The sequence below is a fragment of the Triturus cristatus genome, chromosome 10, assembly GCF_964204655.1.
Source record: "Triturus cristatus chromosome 10, aTriCri1.1, whole genome shotgun sequence".
NCBI lineage: Eukaryota > Metazoa > Chordata > Amphibia > Caudata > Salamandridae > Triturus > Triturus cristatus.
In genome coordinates this window covers 508,201,467-508,220,062 of record NC_140593.1, presented here as the reverse complement: position 1 = coordinate 508,220,062, position 18,596 = coordinate 508,201,467, and positions in this window count along the sequence as shown.

The window sequence follows — 18,596 nt, the reverse complement described above, 5'->3', positions numbered from 1 at the left end:
ATGTACAGTCTTCAGAAATGAAGGCAGGAAATAAAGTGAAGGATAAACAGCTCAGCCACCCAAAGGAGTCCAACTCCTGGCTCATTTGAAAACATACATTCTAATCACAACTCAGGCCTATAGCATTCTGGAACTAATACAGATGATGTCACTGAAAAGAGAAGTGAGGGCGCATTACCACACTCACTTTCGTGAGTAACACGTTTTCAACTTTTTGAGTTATTATGGTCCCATAGAAAATCAAATCCAAGCTTTACAACAATTGTAAAAGTTGGCAATATATGCAAAGGGCCCCATTATAATGGGAGATGATTTTACTTGTATTCAGTTTCCTGAATTAGATGCCTCACAAAGGTGTAAAAAACGCTGAAAATAAAAACAAACGCTTTAATATCTACTTTTAATTTAGATTTTGGCCTTACAGATGTATGGAAAGTTGAGTGCCCCTCAAGAAGATACTATACATGCTTTTCAGAGAGATTTAAGTTAGCTTCAAGGTTGAATTTTATGGGAAGACACTGAGGCTTCTATTATGCCTTCTTAACTTGCTTAATTTTAAAGAGCAGCAGTCAAGAGGCCAGGAGACAAACGGCCAGTAGGGAGAGAAGAGTAGTTCAACATCTCCACCAATCAGAGCCCCACAGAGCCTAAAAAACCTATCTTGGTTACGAACAGTCCTCTTTTCTTGTTGCTCATAGTCAAGATAAGTATCTACATTTCGTTTTTCTTTATTGTGCTATGTTTTATAGTGTGTTGATATTATATTGTGTTTGGCATTCTGTTATGTCGGTCAGGATTTTCTCTTTATTGTGCTTCCCCTAGATCACGTTTTCGCACTGCCTCACTCAGCTGTTACTGCATTGGTTTGGTCCAGTGGTCACGTTGTTGGCATTCTGTTCTTCTCGCGCCTTGTTAATTGGTGTCAGCGGATGCAGAGTTTTGCTTCACAGCCGCCTCAGGTTCCTGCTCATTTTCCCCGCTTTTGCTGACTAACAAGAGTGCTTGATAATTCTCACAGCTTCAGTACCTCTGGCGACGGGCCCTGGGGCCCGGCCTTCTTCGTTGGTCACTCCCCTTCCATTTCTTCCCATTTCTTTCCTCGTGGTAGGCCTCTCCATTTTGGGAGTGTCTGGGACCGAGTTCCTCCTGCTTTTCTTATTAACCCTTTGCTGCCTACTAGTGGTTTTCTTTCATGGTTCCCAGCATATTGTCACCAATATTTATTATGCAACAAGAGGAATCAGTGTGTTATGCCCAACATGACGGTAAAGCTGAGGTTTTTTGGCAAAATTTAGATGTCTTTGGTGCACATGCATCAAAAATCGCTAAAGCGATTCCTTATTAACGAAAAATAAGGAATCGCAATTAAAAATTGGCAAAATGAGATGCATGTACCGGACCGGTAAATTCTAGCGATCCCTTAAAAATCTCTAAAAAAAAACTAAAAAATTATTGCGAGTCACTAACCCACAAACTAGCAATTTGCGATTTCGGTATTAGCAAATTCGCAAAAAGCCGGTCGCGTTAGAAGCAGGCTGTTGACATCACAACCAGGAAGTCATTCAGTCCATGCTTCATTCAGTGCCCTGAGGAACTTAGAGGAGGAGGCAGAGCACTGAAGCTGAGCAGAGACACATCAGCTTCACAATCCAGCTACTGTTCACATAGCCAGAATGGACAAAAATGCTGCAGGGAACAGTGCCACACAAAGGAAGAGAAAAATGAAGTTCTCGGACAGGGAACTCGAACACCTGATAGAGGGGGTGAGCAGCAGCCACGACAAACTGTTTGGCAAGTTGTCCCTGAAGGTGCCAGAGGCGGAGAAGCGCAAAATATGGCTGCGCATCAAGGAGAGAGTGCATGCTGTTGGAGTCACCCACCGCAGCATAGAAGACCTGAAGAAGAGGTGGTACGACCTCAGGAAGCGTGCCAAGGAGTGCATTGCCGAAAGGGTGAAGGAAGCAGCTGGCACAGGAGGGGGACCATCGACAGCACCCGCCAACACAGCCCTGGAGGACCTCGTTGAGGGGACGATCGAGCGCGAGGCAGTCATGGGAGTCACCCAATTGGACACTTCCGGCGCAGCGAGTATACAACAAGGTAAGATGCATGCAAGCGCTAATACTATGCGTACTGTACATCCATGCACATACCCCCAGGCAACTCATAGTGTGCAGGTAGAAGTCCATTCCACATATTCCCTCATACACATGAAGCATCATGGGGGTTGTAGTCATGTGAGCCAAGTGGCCATGATTAGTCATCAATGCTCAATTAAAAATAACACTTCACATCAGACAGTTAGTTTAGATCAGTGATTTATTAAGTACGAAGTAGGTCATGTGAGAAACATATTTTGGAACAAACAATACTAACACTGCACTGTTTCACACACAGATGCAGCTCAGGTGGACTCCGAGGACAGTGACTGGCTCATCATCTCTGAGACACCTGCAGAGACGGATGTAGAGACCCCTGTGGAAACTGAATGTACACCACCCCCACCACCAATACGCAGGGCACATGTACCCGCACTGTCAGAAATGGAATCAGAGCCGACTCCAGCACCCACAACAGTCCCCAGCCAGCCACGTGTCCCTTCACCAGCTCCAACACCAGCACAGCTCCGACTAGGACAACGGCGCAGGCCCAGGACCTGCATTGTGGCCGATGTAGAACTGGCTCCAAATCTATATGGCGGCGTTGAGTCGCAGATGCTTCGTGTGCAGCGCCTGCAGGGGAAACACATGGGCGCCATCAACATGCAGATCTCCAAGCTGGCCAATACATTAGCACTATGTCGGACTGTGTGCGTGACCTCACTATAGTTGTTGCGGAGGGAAACCGACAGACAAACCATAGCCTACAGGAGGTCACCCGTGCCATTCTTGCAGGACAACGCTCTTAGCATCGTTGGCATCGGCAGAGTTTGCTACGTACATAATCAACACCACTGCAGTATTGGCATTGGTATTGGCTCCGTGTCTTTATAGATTGATCTGGGCCTTTTCTGTGGGGACGTTGCAAGGGCCTTAGCCCAAGTGACCACTGCCGTGGAACACCTCCAGTCTGGGACTGTGATTGCCAGCAACTTGGAAGGGGAGGAGGGTAGTGAGGAGGCATCAAGCCTGAGTAGTGTGTCTGTGCCAGTGACCACTAACAGGAGGCGCAGTTCGCGCAGCTCAACATCCACAAGCACATATCAGGCTGATGTTGCAGAGTCATGCGACAGGAGGCTGGGGGTACGTGGCAAGAGGCGCAAGCCATGTGTGTCCACCTATTTGGACATGGTGGCATAACCATTGGCCTTTTCAACATTGTGATTGCCCTCCAGTGTTGTTGAATACCTTTTTTTGACTTAATCATCCTATGTAATCACCGTCACAATTTTCAAAACATTAATCTTTTGTTTGACATGTGCTCATGTAAATAAAACATTCTCAATCCAAAATATCTTGTGACGGCTCATTCTCACCTACCTCAGAAATGATGTTATGTGATGTGTGCACATCTCCTCTGACCTTTGGCTGTGTTGCCACATGTGTCTGTCGGTGTTGTGCGTGTGGTTGGTCGTCCCCATCATTGTCATTCTCGTACATCTTGATTGGTATGCCTCTTCTTGTGGAAATGTTGTGCAGCATGGCACATACTGCCACAATCCTGCAGCAGGTTTTGGGGTTGTACTGTAGAGCACCACCAGTCTTATGAAGGATCCTGAAGCGAATTTTTAGTATTTTGAATGTCCTTTCAACCATATTACTTGTGCTAATGTGTGCCGCGTTGTAGCGCTGTTCCTGTGGTGTTGCTGGGTTAAGGTAAGGGGTCAGGATGTATTCACGCAAGGCATATGCGCTGTCACCTATAGGGTGGGAAGCAAAGGGTCAGCCGCAGTAATGCAATCACTTTTGGTATAATGATGTCACAAATAGGTATATGTATGTACCAAGTAAGTGTCCCTCTCCAAATTCACCGCCGAGCAGACGCCTGTGGATGCCACTGTGGCGGAATCATGTGTGCTTCCGGGTAATTGTGCTACGATGTCCGTTATTATATGCTGAGCATTGCACACCACCTGGACATTGATGGAGTGGTAAGACTTCCTGTTTCGGAAGATGTACTCGTTGGCTGAGGGGGGACAAGTGGGGACATGCGTGCAGTCAATGCATCCAATGACATGTAGGAATTGAGCCACCTGGTAGTGCTCCAGTTTGGTCTGATTCAACTCCTGTGGGGTTGTGGGGAAGGTGATGTGGGTATGGATCATTGTCAGCATGGCGTCAAGGAATTTCTGGAAGAAGCGTTAGAGTGCGCTTTGGGATACACCTCCGGCTACCGCTACGACCCTTGGAAACTGCCTGACGCCAGTAGGTGCAGGCTACAAAGGACCTGGACGTGTGCAGAATGGCATTGGTCCTACAGGTCTGGTGCTGCAGTAGGGGTTCCAAATCTGCTATGAGGCGTATTATCATTGCAATGATTCAGACGATACTTATCATATATTTCTTCCTCATTTTGGCCCAGCAATGTTATGCGCACTCGGAATACCCTCTCCTGTATCCTCCTCCTGCGCTGGGCTGCTGCATTTATCCTCATCCTCCTTGCAAGCACGTAGAGGGCTGCCATTGCGAATGGCTTACGGGGTCTCCTGATGCATTTTGAAAGGTTTTCAGATTGGTTGCACCTGTGATGCAAAGTTTTTTTTTTTCCTCAACTTTACCTCCTGGTTGAGATTCCCCTTATTCTGCTCTTGCTAAATAGCAATTTTGGTGAAAATCGCTATTAGCGAGTTTTGATGCATTGGTTTGCGATTCATTATTAGCTAATCACTATTAGCAGGAGCAGTTTTAGTTTTCGCTATTATATAAACACAATTTGCTAATCGCTAATTTTGCGGGGGCATTTTTTGCGATTTTCTGGGTTTTTCGCTATTGGGGTTGATGCATTGGAAAGTGTTGTTTTGCGGTCGGTTACCGGCTATTTAATCGAATCGCAATTTTTGCGAGGGGTATTTTGCTTGATGCTTGTGCCAGTTCATCCAGTCATCAGTACAGCAGGCTGTAAACACTTACAAAAAATATCGAGAACGCAGCTATTAACCTCATGTCAATAAATGTGCTGGCCAAATCTGCGGGGGCAAGCAGAAAATGTAAATTGTTTGCTATAACCTTTCCACTGTGCCCAAAGAGTCACTTTCCAAGGGGAAAGCAAGGTCCTGCACTGAACTCAGTAGTGCTTCTATTGTCGGTGAGGTTTCTCCATATGTGGTTGAAGACGATGTTCCTCCAAGGCCTTTGACTCAGGAGGGGTTTCATGTTTCTAAAGATGGTAATACTTTGACAAAAATTGTGATTTCCAGCATTCATGATACGGACAATGATTCCTTCTACCCCAACACTGAGGATGATGATGATGGAGCTGATGACTCTTAATTTTGGCTGGGGCCAAAGCAAAAGAAAAAGGTTTCATCTCTTGAACCTGATCCTCTTGATTCCAAAACCTTGGAAGATTCTGAGGGAATTTCTATGTTTGATCCCAGGTGTATTCATCACCCAAACTACACCGAATGGTTCATGGCAGAGCACGTCTGGAATATATTTTGAGCAGCTTACGTCTGCCTTTGGATAAATATACCAGGGAAAAGCTGAAATCTGGTTGCCCTAGACCATTTTTATCCCATAGCATTACTGCTACTCCGGTTATAGACACAAACATGTTAACCTTTTTCTTTAAATTTGAGAAGGACCCAAGGAAAGGAGTAGATAAGGCTTTATCTACGTGCCAAGATAAATGATTGGACATGGTCGGTCCGCTTGCCCGCATTTATGATCTGGCAATTGCAGCCAGACTGGGTAATTCACCAATTCATGCTGAGGAGTTATCCATGTGGATCCAAAGAGTGTTTTGTCTTTTGGGAAACACTAATTCCACCATCACCCATAAGAGAAGGAAGGGCCTGCTCTTGAAACTGGATCCCAACCTTCCCAATCTAGCATAGTATGATCCTGGGGTCAAAGCTGATGGTCTTCTGCTTGGCAATTCCTTCATAAAACAACTGAGCAAATATGTGACTATGTTCGCTTCCCTATATAAGGCTCAACAATTTCTAAAGAAGGTATTTGCCCTTCTGGTTTTTGCCAGGACAGGCAGAGGAAGAAGCCGCTTTGCTGGCTATGGCTTCAGAGGTCAATATTCCAGAGGCTTCAATTCCTACAACTCTCAAGAGTTCAGATCCGAGTTCTATTCCCAAAGGAACAAAGGTTTCCGGAACCGAGGGCAAAGGATCATTCGCTCAACGAATGCTACAGGTAGATCCTGCTTTTGTACCTCTTTCCGTTCAGTAGGTGGTCGGCTAAAATTCTTTCTCCTCGAATGGCAGTCCATCACCGCAGATCCCTGGGTATTGTATGCCCTTCAGGGCTATTCAACAGAATTTTTCCACTCCTTTTCAATTTCAGATCCCTGCACCACTGAATTATTTTCTACAAATGGCTGCGTTAGTAACATAAGAGATATCGTCCCTGCTCCAGAAGAGCGCTATTCAAGAGACTTTTCACCATCCACAGGGATTCTTGTGTTCTCTCTTTTTGGTTCAAAAGAAGAACAAAAAGATGAGACCGGTCATCAATCTCAGACAGTTCAATCAATTTGTGGTCTAACACTATTTTCCATCTAAGATTTTCCTTACTGCTAAACAATAGAATGGTCTGTATGGATTTACAAGACGCATATCTAACAGTTATGATTCACCATTCTTCCACAAAATATCTTCAATTCAAATGGCAGAGAAAGATTTATCAGTTCACCTCCCTTCCCTTCAAGCTCTCTTTGGCACCTTGGTGCTTTATAAAGATCATGAAGCCTGTATTGGCTTTTCTCAGGTCTCTAGGAATCTGTCTAATAACCTACCTGGACAATATTCTTCTATTGAGTCAGAATCTGTCCACTCTTCCCTTCCAACTCCAAATCACTTGTTCTCTGTTGCAAGAACTAGGCTTTCTAACCAATACGGAGAAATCAATTCTTACTCCTTCCCATCAGATGGAGTTCTTGGGATTTCTAGTCAATTCTGAGTTGGTAATACTTCATTTACCCTCGACCAAGGTCAACGTGATCAAGGCTGAGATTTCTGTCACTCTTTACCATCCTTCCATAACTCTCAGGACACTATCCAGAAATGTAGGCAGTCTCTCATCATCGATCAAGGGCACCTTCATTATCAAGCTCTCCATTGATTCAGAATATGTTATCTGTGATGGGTATTTCTTATTCCGATCGAGTGCAATTAGATCCTGAGTCTCATATGGAGCTTCAATGGTGACTAGACCATTTAGATGCCTGAAACGGCAGGACTATCTTTGCCTCGGCCCCAGATCTTCTATTAGAATCTGATGCAAGCCTGATGGGTTGGGGTGCCCGGTGTGAGATCTTGACTGGAGGCACATAGACAATGACAAAGTAAAAAATGCACATAAATTGTTTAGAGCTTCTGGCAGGCCCCTTTGAAAAATAAACTGTTCCGTCCTTCTTCGAATGGACAATCTGACTGCAGTGTGATATATAAATCGTCTTGGCGGCACTTGGTCCAAGCCTTTGGCAGAACTAGCAAAAAGGTTTTGGGAACTTTGCCTCTAGCACAATATCTCTGTTCAAACAGAATATCTGCCAGGTACTCTCAAACCTGTTGCAGACTGGCATTTCTGTTTCTTTCACGTTTCCACTGACTGGCGTGTACATCCTTCCATCTTCCTGTCTATTCATCACATATGGGTTCCCCTTCACACAGATCTATTTGCATCCAGACTCAATTCACATCTTTCTCTGTTTTACAGCTGGAGACTGGATCTGTTGGCGCTAGCGACAGATGCGTTTCTCCAGAATTGGTCCCGGAACATCAATTATGCCTTTCTTCCTTTCATCATGATCAGCAGAGTTCTAGCTCAGGTTAGACATCAAAGAGCTATTTTAGTCTTAGTGGTCCCCATTTGGCAATCTCAGGTCGTGTTTCTGACCCGCCTCGAGTTGTCAATAGAGTATCCCATGCTTCTTCCAGTCTTTCCTACTAGTCCCCCATGGGTCCAGGCACTCTCTCATTCTCAACAACAATCTTTTACTCCCTGCCTTGAAGATAATGGGTCGTCCCAACCTTATCCAGACATTTTAGCAGAAGCTGCAGAGTATATCAGCAACTCCTGGGCGCCAGGCACCATAACGGCTTATAGGTCAGCCTGAGCTGCATGGACAAGCTGATGTATATGAAAATGTCTTGATCCCTTTTCAGCGGATATCATCTATGTAGTACATTTTTTGGCCTCCCTTGCTAGCGGAGGAGAACTTACCATACACTTAATTTCTACAGGTCCGCAATCTCAGCTAATTATCCCCGAATAGAAGGAAAACCTGTGGGAGAACATCCAATGGTGTGTCGACTGTTATAGGGAGTAAAGTTTTATAATCCCCCTAAACCTAAATAGTCAGTTATGAGATGTTAATTTGGTGTTACAATTGTTACAAAGTTGGCCAGATAACCTTTCCCTTTCACTCTAAAATGCTGTCTGCTAAATTGACTATGTTGTTATGCCACATTTCCATCAAACGTATTTCTGATGTCAAAGCTTTAGACATTTCTTCTCGTCATTTTACTTCTTCGCAAATCCTTTTCAATATACGAAAGCACATAAATACTAGTTTAACTTCTGTGTTTTATGCTTTGTTTCCTGATCATCCTCAGCTATGTGTAGGTAAATGTTTGAAGGTGTATGAACAAACCAGCCATATCAGAACGTGCTCTGACACTCAACTCCTCATTTCCTTAAGAAAAAACATGAACCGGTTTCTTCCCCGACCTTAGCTCGCTGGGTTAAATGGGTGATGTCTTTAGCCAGGAAGAACCTCAAGACCTGGCTCTTCGACTGAACCGGAGCTGCATCCCCCCCTCCAGTGCCTTGAGACCCTCACCGGTGAGTAGCATGCTTTATAAATCCCTCATTGATTGATTGATTGATACCTCTATCTTTGGAGCCCACTCCGCTAGAGGGGCCATGGCATTCCAGGCCTTTTGGGAGCATTCACATCTAGAGGACATTCTGAGATAGGCCGATTGGTCCAATGATACAACTTTTCGTACTTTTTATTTCAAACCTATACGTACTGCTTCTTCTGTGGTGATAAAAATGCTTTAAATAGGCATAATAGGAGCCTCTGTGTCTTCCCATAAAATCTCGATTTTCCTAGTTTTACGAAGGAAAGTTTTATTTTTATTAAAGACACGGAGGTGAGTATTATCCCACCGCAACATGTTATTAACAATGTTTTCTCCCATCCTATATTTAACGGTGCTTCAGCATCGACAGCTACATGAAGTACCTGCTAGTTCTTCCAATTCCGGAGTTCTAGTTGTTTCTTCTCCTCGTCTTTCTCTGCATGGATTCTCTCACTCAGATGCTGTTCCTCCTTGCTCCAGATTGTTGGACTTTACTCAGAAAATGTTTACCCTGGTGTTGGCAGTTTCTCTGATTTTGTTAATGTTACTGTTATTTAATTCCTCTGCATGACTTCTTGCATAAGAGAAGAGGACTGTTCGCAGTCAAGATATGTGTTATAGGCTCTGCCAGGCTCTGATTGGTAGACATCTTGAACTACTCTTCTGTCCGTATTGGCTGTTTGTCTCCTAGCCTCTTGGGACTAGTTGTTTTTGTATCTTGACTGCTGCTGTTTAAAATAAAGCAAGTTAAGAAGGAATAATACCTGCCTCTGACTCTTACATAAAATTAAGACTTTCATTTGTAAAACTAGAAAAATCAAGATTTTATTTAACTTTACAGACTTTAGTCAGCAAAAACCCTTCGATAATAGCTACTGCCTTCTCTAACCATTCTTTCATTTAGGTAGAGGTTGAGATAAATATTGGGGTGATTTTAAGAAATAGATTGTCTTTAAATCAATCCTTGTTCCTTGAGGAAGGGTGGGTGTCTTCTATGGGGTCCTGTATTACAGACCTTTTCAAGGATAATCTGGATTCTGTTCCCCTTGGTACTGTTTGGGAAGCTTTCAAGACTGCCTTTAGGGGACATTTTATTTCTTATTCAGTAAAGCTGGCAGAAGAAAGAACAATGATTCTCTCTCTTCAAGAGGAGGTCAAGAGGGAAAGCAGTGCAGTATTTGTTTCTAACTCTGAAGGGAAGCTTCAAAATTTAGGTGGAACCTGGACATATAGCCTGCCACTTGCCTGTGGCCTCCAGATCCAGCTTGCTCCAAAATGATCCAGTGACACCACCGCTGCCTGGGTTTTCCCACTCACCGTTCTTCCCTGCAACAGAAGCCCCGCCCACCCCAGGACCTACTTAATGCAGGCGACAGTGTGACCGCATCAGAAGGCACCTGGACACCAAGCCTGCCACGTGCCTGTGGTGTCCAGATCCTGCTTGTTCCAGACTTATCAAGTGACACCACCACTGCCTGGGTATTCCCGCTGGGGTTTTCTAAACTGGGTTTTCCCACTCGCTGTTCTTCCTGCCAGCAGAAGCCCCACCCACCCCAGGACCTACTTAGTGCAGGCCGCAGTGCCTGTCCTTGCCCGGACCGCACTCAGCATCATGACTCCTGGTCCTCCTGCCCCCGAAGATACACCACCTCCAAGCTCTACACCCTTGACCCCAGACACTGCAACAAATACTGCCATCCTGCTGGCCCATGTTCCACAGTAGGACCTTTCACCTGCATCCACTGCCACTTCACCTGCCACAGCACACACACCAGCCCACTGACCAACCACTCCCCAAACACACCACAGACACCACTTGAACAAAAACACTAGCTCGCATGCGTCCTTCTCAGCACAAGCTCACTATACAAGCATTCCACCAAATTATGGGACCTCATCACCACACTTGCACCCAACATTATCTTCCTCACGGAGACCTGGCTCAACCCCATTGCAACAGCGATCCCTGGCGGATATAAAATCACTCACTAGGACTTCATCAAAAAGCCGGGAGGAGGAACAGCCATCATCCACAAAGAGACCAACCAGTGCACCACCACCACCACTGAGAACACCACCACCCCCATGGAACATCTCAACTTCAAGCTCCAAATGGACGACAAGAAAACCATCAGAGGCACCCTCGCATTCTGACCCCCTGGCCTTCGCTCCAGCTTCTGCAACACCATCGCAGACTTCATTGCGTGCCTAGCCTTAGACTCCAAGGACTACACCTTCCTTGGTGACCTAAATTTCCACATTGATATCCCCAATGACAACAACACTGCACATCTCCTCGACAGTATGAGCAGCCTCGGATTGACCCAGATTGTCCACGACCCTACACACACCGCAGGACATACAATGGACCCAATTTTCATCTTCATCAACCATGTCAAATACAGCCATGTCACAGAACTCACATGGATCAATCATTCCATCATCCACATCAGCATCTCCAGCCCCCGCACTGCCACCCCAAAGATGGAGGGGGGCCAGCTGGATGGATGTCCTCAACACCTCCAACATGCCTGGATCACCAATTGTGCAGACAGCATCATCCCCATCAAGAGCAACATCTAAAGAAAATCCACCAAAAAGGCCAGCTGGTACACCCAAGAACCCTGAACAGTGAAATGAGACAGCAAACAGCTGGAGAGGAGATGGCACACCAGCAAGGAAACCTCCGACAGGGCAGCCTTCAAGACCTCCCTCAACCTCTACCATCGCCTGCTGAGGGCAACAAAGAAGACAGCCCTAGCAGCATGCATTAAAACCAGCGCAAACAACACCAAGGAAGTTTTCAACATCGTTAAGGAATTCTTCAACCTGATTGGTAGCAAAAACAACATCACACGCTCACAGAAACTACGTGACAACCTCATCAACTACTTCTATGACAAGATCGCAACCATATACAGAAACAACCCACACCTACGGATGCGCTGGACAAATACGCCACCACTGCAACACCACAAACCACAGACTGACCACCTGGAACCTTCTCTCCACCCAGGGCATCACCTCCCCCAGGAAATCCATTCACTCTGGAGCTCCCTTAGCTCATGCCTGCAGCACATATTTAACCTCAGAAACCAAAGGATTGGCAAGGAACTCCCCACCCTGCTCAACACCTCTAGCACCACTGCAGCGTTTCCTGATACCTGGAAACACGCTGAAGTCATATCGCTACTCAAAAAATCCTCCACTGACCCCAGTGAACTAAAAAACTACCGACCAATCTCTCTGCTCCCATTCCCAGCAACGGTACTGGAAAAACCATTAGCAAGCAACTAATGACACATCAGGAGCAGACCCAGCTACTCAACGCCTCCCAATCTGGCTTCCACAGCAATCACAGCACTGAAACTGCCCTGATCGCAGCCACCGATGACATCAGAACCCTCCTTGATCAAGGAGAAACAGCAGCTTCTATCCTCCTTGACCTCTCTTCAGTTTTAAACACCGCATCCCACCACACGCGGATCGAAAGGCTCCACCACATCGGCATCCAAGGTGTCAGCCTTGGCCCCGATAAATTTCTCAGGATCGGTTTGTTGCTCAATAGGGTCCATCTCTCAACAGCCCCAATTCTGATTGCTATAATAGCGCAGAATGTGGGGATAATCAAGCAAGGGAAGGAAGAGAAGGGAACAGCTGGGAAGGAGACCTAGAATGGAAAAAATATCAACAGAATCTCAGTAACTCCTTCTCATATATATATCCAAAACAGTCCCAAAGGGAAAACGAAGCACTCACGGAATCCAATTTTCATCATTTATTTAGCAAGTGATGCATTTTGCCGCTAGCCTTTTTCAAGCTTGCAGCTTTTGGTTTGTCGCAGCCCATATGATTTTTAAAGATTGAACATACATTCTCATTGGACCTTTCACGGCCGCTTTGATGTTCTCAGTGAGCCGCGCGGCCACTGAGAACATCAAAGCTGCCGCGAAAGTTCACACCATTTGCCAGCCTGCATGTTGCTTCTCACATCCACCCCCTCACCCTTCCCTGTGTTGCTTCAGCACTCACCGCCCCCCCCTGCTTCCATGTTACCCCATGGTGTGGCTCACTTTCTCTTTCACGGCCGCGCGGCCAATGCTTGTGTGTAACTTTCTCGCCGGTTGACCTAGCGCGTTGCATTCCAGGGTCTTTAAAATGAGAACATCGGGCAGTAGTTCCCTCTTCAAGATGGCACCCATTATAAACTGTGTTGTCGGGGCGCTTCTAGCGACACTCCAGCTTTAACATGTCGTTGTGTATACTAGCGGACCATCAGCCCTTTAAGATCACTCCCTACGTCTACAGAGCGAGTGTGAAACGAACACCGTATCGCTTTCGGGAGAAACTTTCAGATTCTAAGATGTCCCGACGTTGATGTCTTTATCCCGTTCCATGATGGCAGCTGAGCAAATAGTATTAAACGTTGTTGGCGTCTGCGTACTTCATATGTTTAGGTGGGCATAGATATAAGAGCGGGAAATCGGAATTGAAAACAAAGCAGCGGTACGAGCAGTTGCTAGTTTGGACTAGCATTAGCCTTACTAATTTATGTTCACAGAAAGAATTCCTCAAACTTTCCAAGTACTGCGCTGCGTGTCATGTCGGAGCTTCCAGGTACAGCAGGTGAGGTACAGATGGCTGAGGTGACTCGTGTCACTGACTGAGATGGCTTCACGCTTATTCTGAGCACGCTTGATACACCGCTGTAGGAAAACACTGAACTTGACAGTCTTTTCAAGCATGGTTCCCAGGAAAAAATCGTTCTAGCATGTTGGGATTATATATAATTTACATAATTCATCTCTTTTGACCCTAGTGAAGGAATCTCTGGGACTGCGTTATTTAAGAAATGTAAAAATTCTGTGTCTGCCTTCACCAGGCTAATTCCATGAAACATTAGAACTTTCTGCGTAGAGATGGATATTAATTCAAGCCCAAACATCTTGTGCCACCACAATGCCAAGGTTTCGAAAAATTTATTTGAAGATTTTTATATAGCTGTGGCAGAATTTGTTACACAGCGCAACTAGCTTTCCTCTGCTCAGCAAAACAACGTATAGTTTGTTACGACACTTTCTCACTAAAACACTAGAAATCATAAGCAAAATTTGAAGGTAAAATGGACAAAAGATGAAACGCTACAAAGAATAGCATGCATCATTATTTGTATTTTTAAGTAACTAAAAAAGTACATTTCAAAAAAACAATAGGATTTCTCTCTCTGGGTCATTTACTTTCCCTCAAGGTATGTGGATGTCTGCAAATGAGGTTGCCTGAAGGAATTACCATCACAAAACCTGGTTATGTCGGTCAATTTGGTGAGCTGTCGAACTGCCACAATATGGTCTCTGGCTAAACACACAGTCACTCTGATGTGGTCAAACAACGTAAACAATTTTAGCTAGCCTGTCACTCGAAGAGAAAAACAAGCATTGGCATAGCCAATAGGTCTCGCTTTTGGGACCTTATAAGTGTTTAGTTATGCAGCACAATATCCTTGGTGCAACAACAGCAACTGTTGCATGGCTAAACACTTCTAAGGTCCCAAAGGCGAGACCTATTGGCTATGTCAATGCTTGTTTACTGTGCGGGGAGGTGATGCACTAGTTTCTTACTGCGGTCCCGGTGTCCTTGTAGATTTGGTGCCCCGGTGCGATGCGTGGGGATCGGGGATGCGTTGGTTCTCGATGCAGCGGCGGTGGCAACGGTGCTGCATTGGTCTCTCCAGCCACGGTCCCATGATGCGTTGGTTCTTGCAGCCGCACAGGCCTGCATCGGAATCGGTGCGGTGATCTCGCACTCCGTAGATTGGTGCACTCAATGCGGCGTGCAACGATTTCTCCAGCCACGGGCAGGCAACGCATCCGTTTCCTCAGCGGCATGGTGGTGATGCGTGGAAATTTCCCCGTATGGTGGCGATGCGTCGGAAACAGGTGTGAATGCGTCACGCTTCTCGTAGTTGGTTCTCTTTTCCAGCTCCCAACAGCAGGAACAACCTCCAGAAGTCCAACTCAGCAATAGGCACCTATTGGCAGGCCAGAACTCCCCAGCAAGGAAGTTCAGGGGAGCTAGTGGTGAAGTCTTTGTATCCCTGAGACTTCAGAACAGGAAACAAGCCCTACTTCAAGCCCTTGGAGATCTTCCTCAAGCAGGGGACACAGCACACAGCAAAGTCCTTGTCCTTTCCTTGGCAGAAACAGCCACTACAGGCCAACCCCAGAAAGCACACAGCAAAGAGGCAGTACCTTTTCAGTTTCTCCAGCTCTTCTCCTTGGCAAAGGTTCCTCTTGAATTCCAGAAATGATCTAAAATGTTGGGGTCTCGGCCCCAATATTTATACAGTATTTCTCTTTGTTCTCTTGTGGCAGAGAGGCTCTGTGCTCAGTCAAAACCAGTTCTGTCCTCTCTGATCCAGCTTCCCAGCAGTAGGTGGAGACAGCATTGTGTAAGGCAGACCAGGCCCATTCAGGTGCAAGGAAATCTCCTCCCCTACTCGAAATGCAGCCCAGTCCTAACTCATCCAGGAACGGGAGGACACACCTCAACCCCCCCCCTCCCCCCAGTGGATGTCTACAGTGAATGCACATCTCCAGCCCCTGTCACTCCAAAGCCAGACAGTCAATCCACAAACCAACAGAGGCCCACAGGATGGCTAAGCAAGAAAATACCTACTTTCTAAAAGTGGTATTTTCAAACGCAGAATGAAAAAATCCTATTGTGTCCCAATGGGAAGTTATATTTATAAGATGTTATAAATAAACTCTTATTCTATCCTATGGGACAGATAGCCTTTCAATAGTGAAAAACGAAATTCACTGTAGTTCATTATCAGGACATGTTACATACATCAGGACATGTCCTACCTTTCACATTCACTGCACCCCGCCCACAGGGGTACCTTGGGCCTACCTTAGGGGTGACTCACATGTCAGAAAAGGAACGTTTAGAGTCTGGCAAGTGAGTGCACTTGCCTGGTCAATATGGCATACCAGACTGCGCACAGACACTGCAGCGGCAGGTCTGAGAATCTTTTGCAAGGCTGCTTGCGTGGGTGGCACACTTAGTGCTGCAGGCCCATTAGCAGCATTTGACTTACAGGCCCTGGGCACACACAGTGTACTGTACTAGGGACTTAGTAGTAAGTCAAATAAGCCAATCATAGAAAGACCAATCCATATTCACAATTTACAGAGGGAGCACTTGCACTTTGGAACTGATCAGCAGTGGCAAAGTGCCCAATGCATCTAGACCAGCAAAAACGAAACTCAGCACACAGCATAAACACAGGAGGCAGAGGCAAAAATACAGGGGAAAACTACGCCAAGGATGTCAGGTCTAACAATGACCATAAACTATGCAGCGTGGGAATTATTTTTATAATTTTTATATAAGTCGAATTAGATGGGATAGCAGATGCAGGCTTTGGTTATATGGCAATGGTTGGTTTTGCTAGGCAATATTTGAGCCAAACTGGAGGGATATTGCATTTCCAAATTGAATGAACATTTTATTGCAAAAGGAGTGCTACATTTTCTTTGAGACACAATGTTCTGAAGGCACTGGTTGAACATATTAGCTATTCCTTAAAGCCCCAATAGCTATCAAGATATTGGGCCTTATTTAAAGTTTGGAGAATCCATCAGAACCATAGTAAAAGGCATCTCTGTCGTATTAGACGTGCAGAATAGCCTATGGCACTTGTAATATGGCAGACAGGATATCTGCCACATTTTGACAGCGTATCTCATCTGCCAAACTCTAAATAAAGCTTATTATTTTTCAGAGCCTCTGGGATTCTCTTTAAAATTTGTTCTATGAGATGTCATTAGTGGCTGGGGCTTTGTTTTAATATTAGAAATCTGTTTGATTGTTTCCCCTCTCATTCCAGTTGTGGCAATCACTATACTATACATTCCAGGAGAATGATGAAGGGATTTAAAACATCTGATGGACTGAAATAATGCATCATTTGGCAAAAGAGTATACCTTCGTTTCTTCTCCAAATTCAAGCCATTTAAAATAGATTACTTTATGATGTCTCCTAAGTTGTGAATTGCTTGTTCTGGGAAATACCAATCTCTGATAAAGATGTTGTCATCTCATGCATAAAGATTTCTGGATGAAGGGTTGGGATTGCAAGGCATTAGTAATTAAGCACTTCCTTCCTTTAGGGTCGTGATGTGGTTAGCCCTATTGATGCTGGGATAGGGACCTGTCTCAGGGTAAATGAACAATCAGTTGCATCTCTCAATCCTGCAAGGGATTCTCTAAAAACCTACATGAGGGAAATTGATTATCAATGATTCAGGAAACAACGAAAAAATCCATATGGGAGGAAATTACTTTTGTTAGAGCGCGCAAGAAGTGAAGCAGTTATTTCCGCATACATGCAAGAAATAACTTTTGTAGGAATTTAATAAGGCTGTGCAACCCTGTGGTGGTTTAATAGAGTCCATCACTCATCACGGTTTCTGAAGGACCCAACACGAATTCTGCACCATTGGGAAACGCGCGGTTAAGATTTTAACAGTTAGAAAAACAAGGTAAACTATAGGAGGAAAAGCAGTACTCAAAAGTTTCTTATCTCAGTAATACCCTCCCCAAGATCAGTGTTTCCTCTGTTCAAACAAAGGTGATATCACTCTCAGTCCCTTGTCCTAATTTATCATTATTCCAAGTATCTCAAAGTTAAACCAAGATGCAGTGGGCCACTCACAAAATTTCAGCAAACAAATTAAAAAGGAAAAATAATATTCCATAATGGGGAGGTGCATTCATTCGGAAAATATGATTTTACTTGAAAAAAATACTTACCAAGGGCAACATGGGCCGTATTCTCAGCCCGATCAGTGAACAGGCTAATATATTTGAATTTCCTGAAATTGTATTCCCTTCGGCACACACATTAGCACGGAAAAGACTCCTGGTTGACGCAGGGACGGCAGACAGTGAAGCTTCGAAATACGGCGCAGCAAACACTGCACTCGGTTTCCAATCTGTGGTGTCTGCAGCTGAAACACTTTGAAATATTTCTCAAGTTTATATGTGCCCTGTAAACAGTGCAATTTCAGGACATCCTAATGCGTGGCCTCGTTCTGCATTGGTCTTCCTACACTGAAGAGGATCGTGATGTGGCCCTTAACCTATTAATATTGCACGGTGACTGTCTCTCATTAATGCCTGCGTCCATTTACACATCTTTAAAAGCCACATTCATGTGACTACACTCTAAGATTGTAATTCTCCACTGATTTACTACTAACACAACTTCTTGTTGGTTAATATGTCCAAGATGGTGTGTATTTCACTGTGAGATAGTGTGATTCCCAGTGCTTATTTGTAGAATAAGTGCCTGGTCCCTCCTCAAGAGGCCACTGCAGCTTGTACCTTTCAATGCCCCTATAGATGCCGCCAGTGACAGAATCAACACGACTACTAATTAGCACACTCTACACGTATGGCATTTCAGACTATTCCAGACCCCAAAGCTACAATAATGGCCTGGGCAGCAGATATTAGTCATTTCTAATGTTCATTGAAATAATAAACAACTGTTGTTGTGTTAATCTCTAATTTAGATAAACAGTGCAGGCTGTCTTAAGTGCCGGTGTTG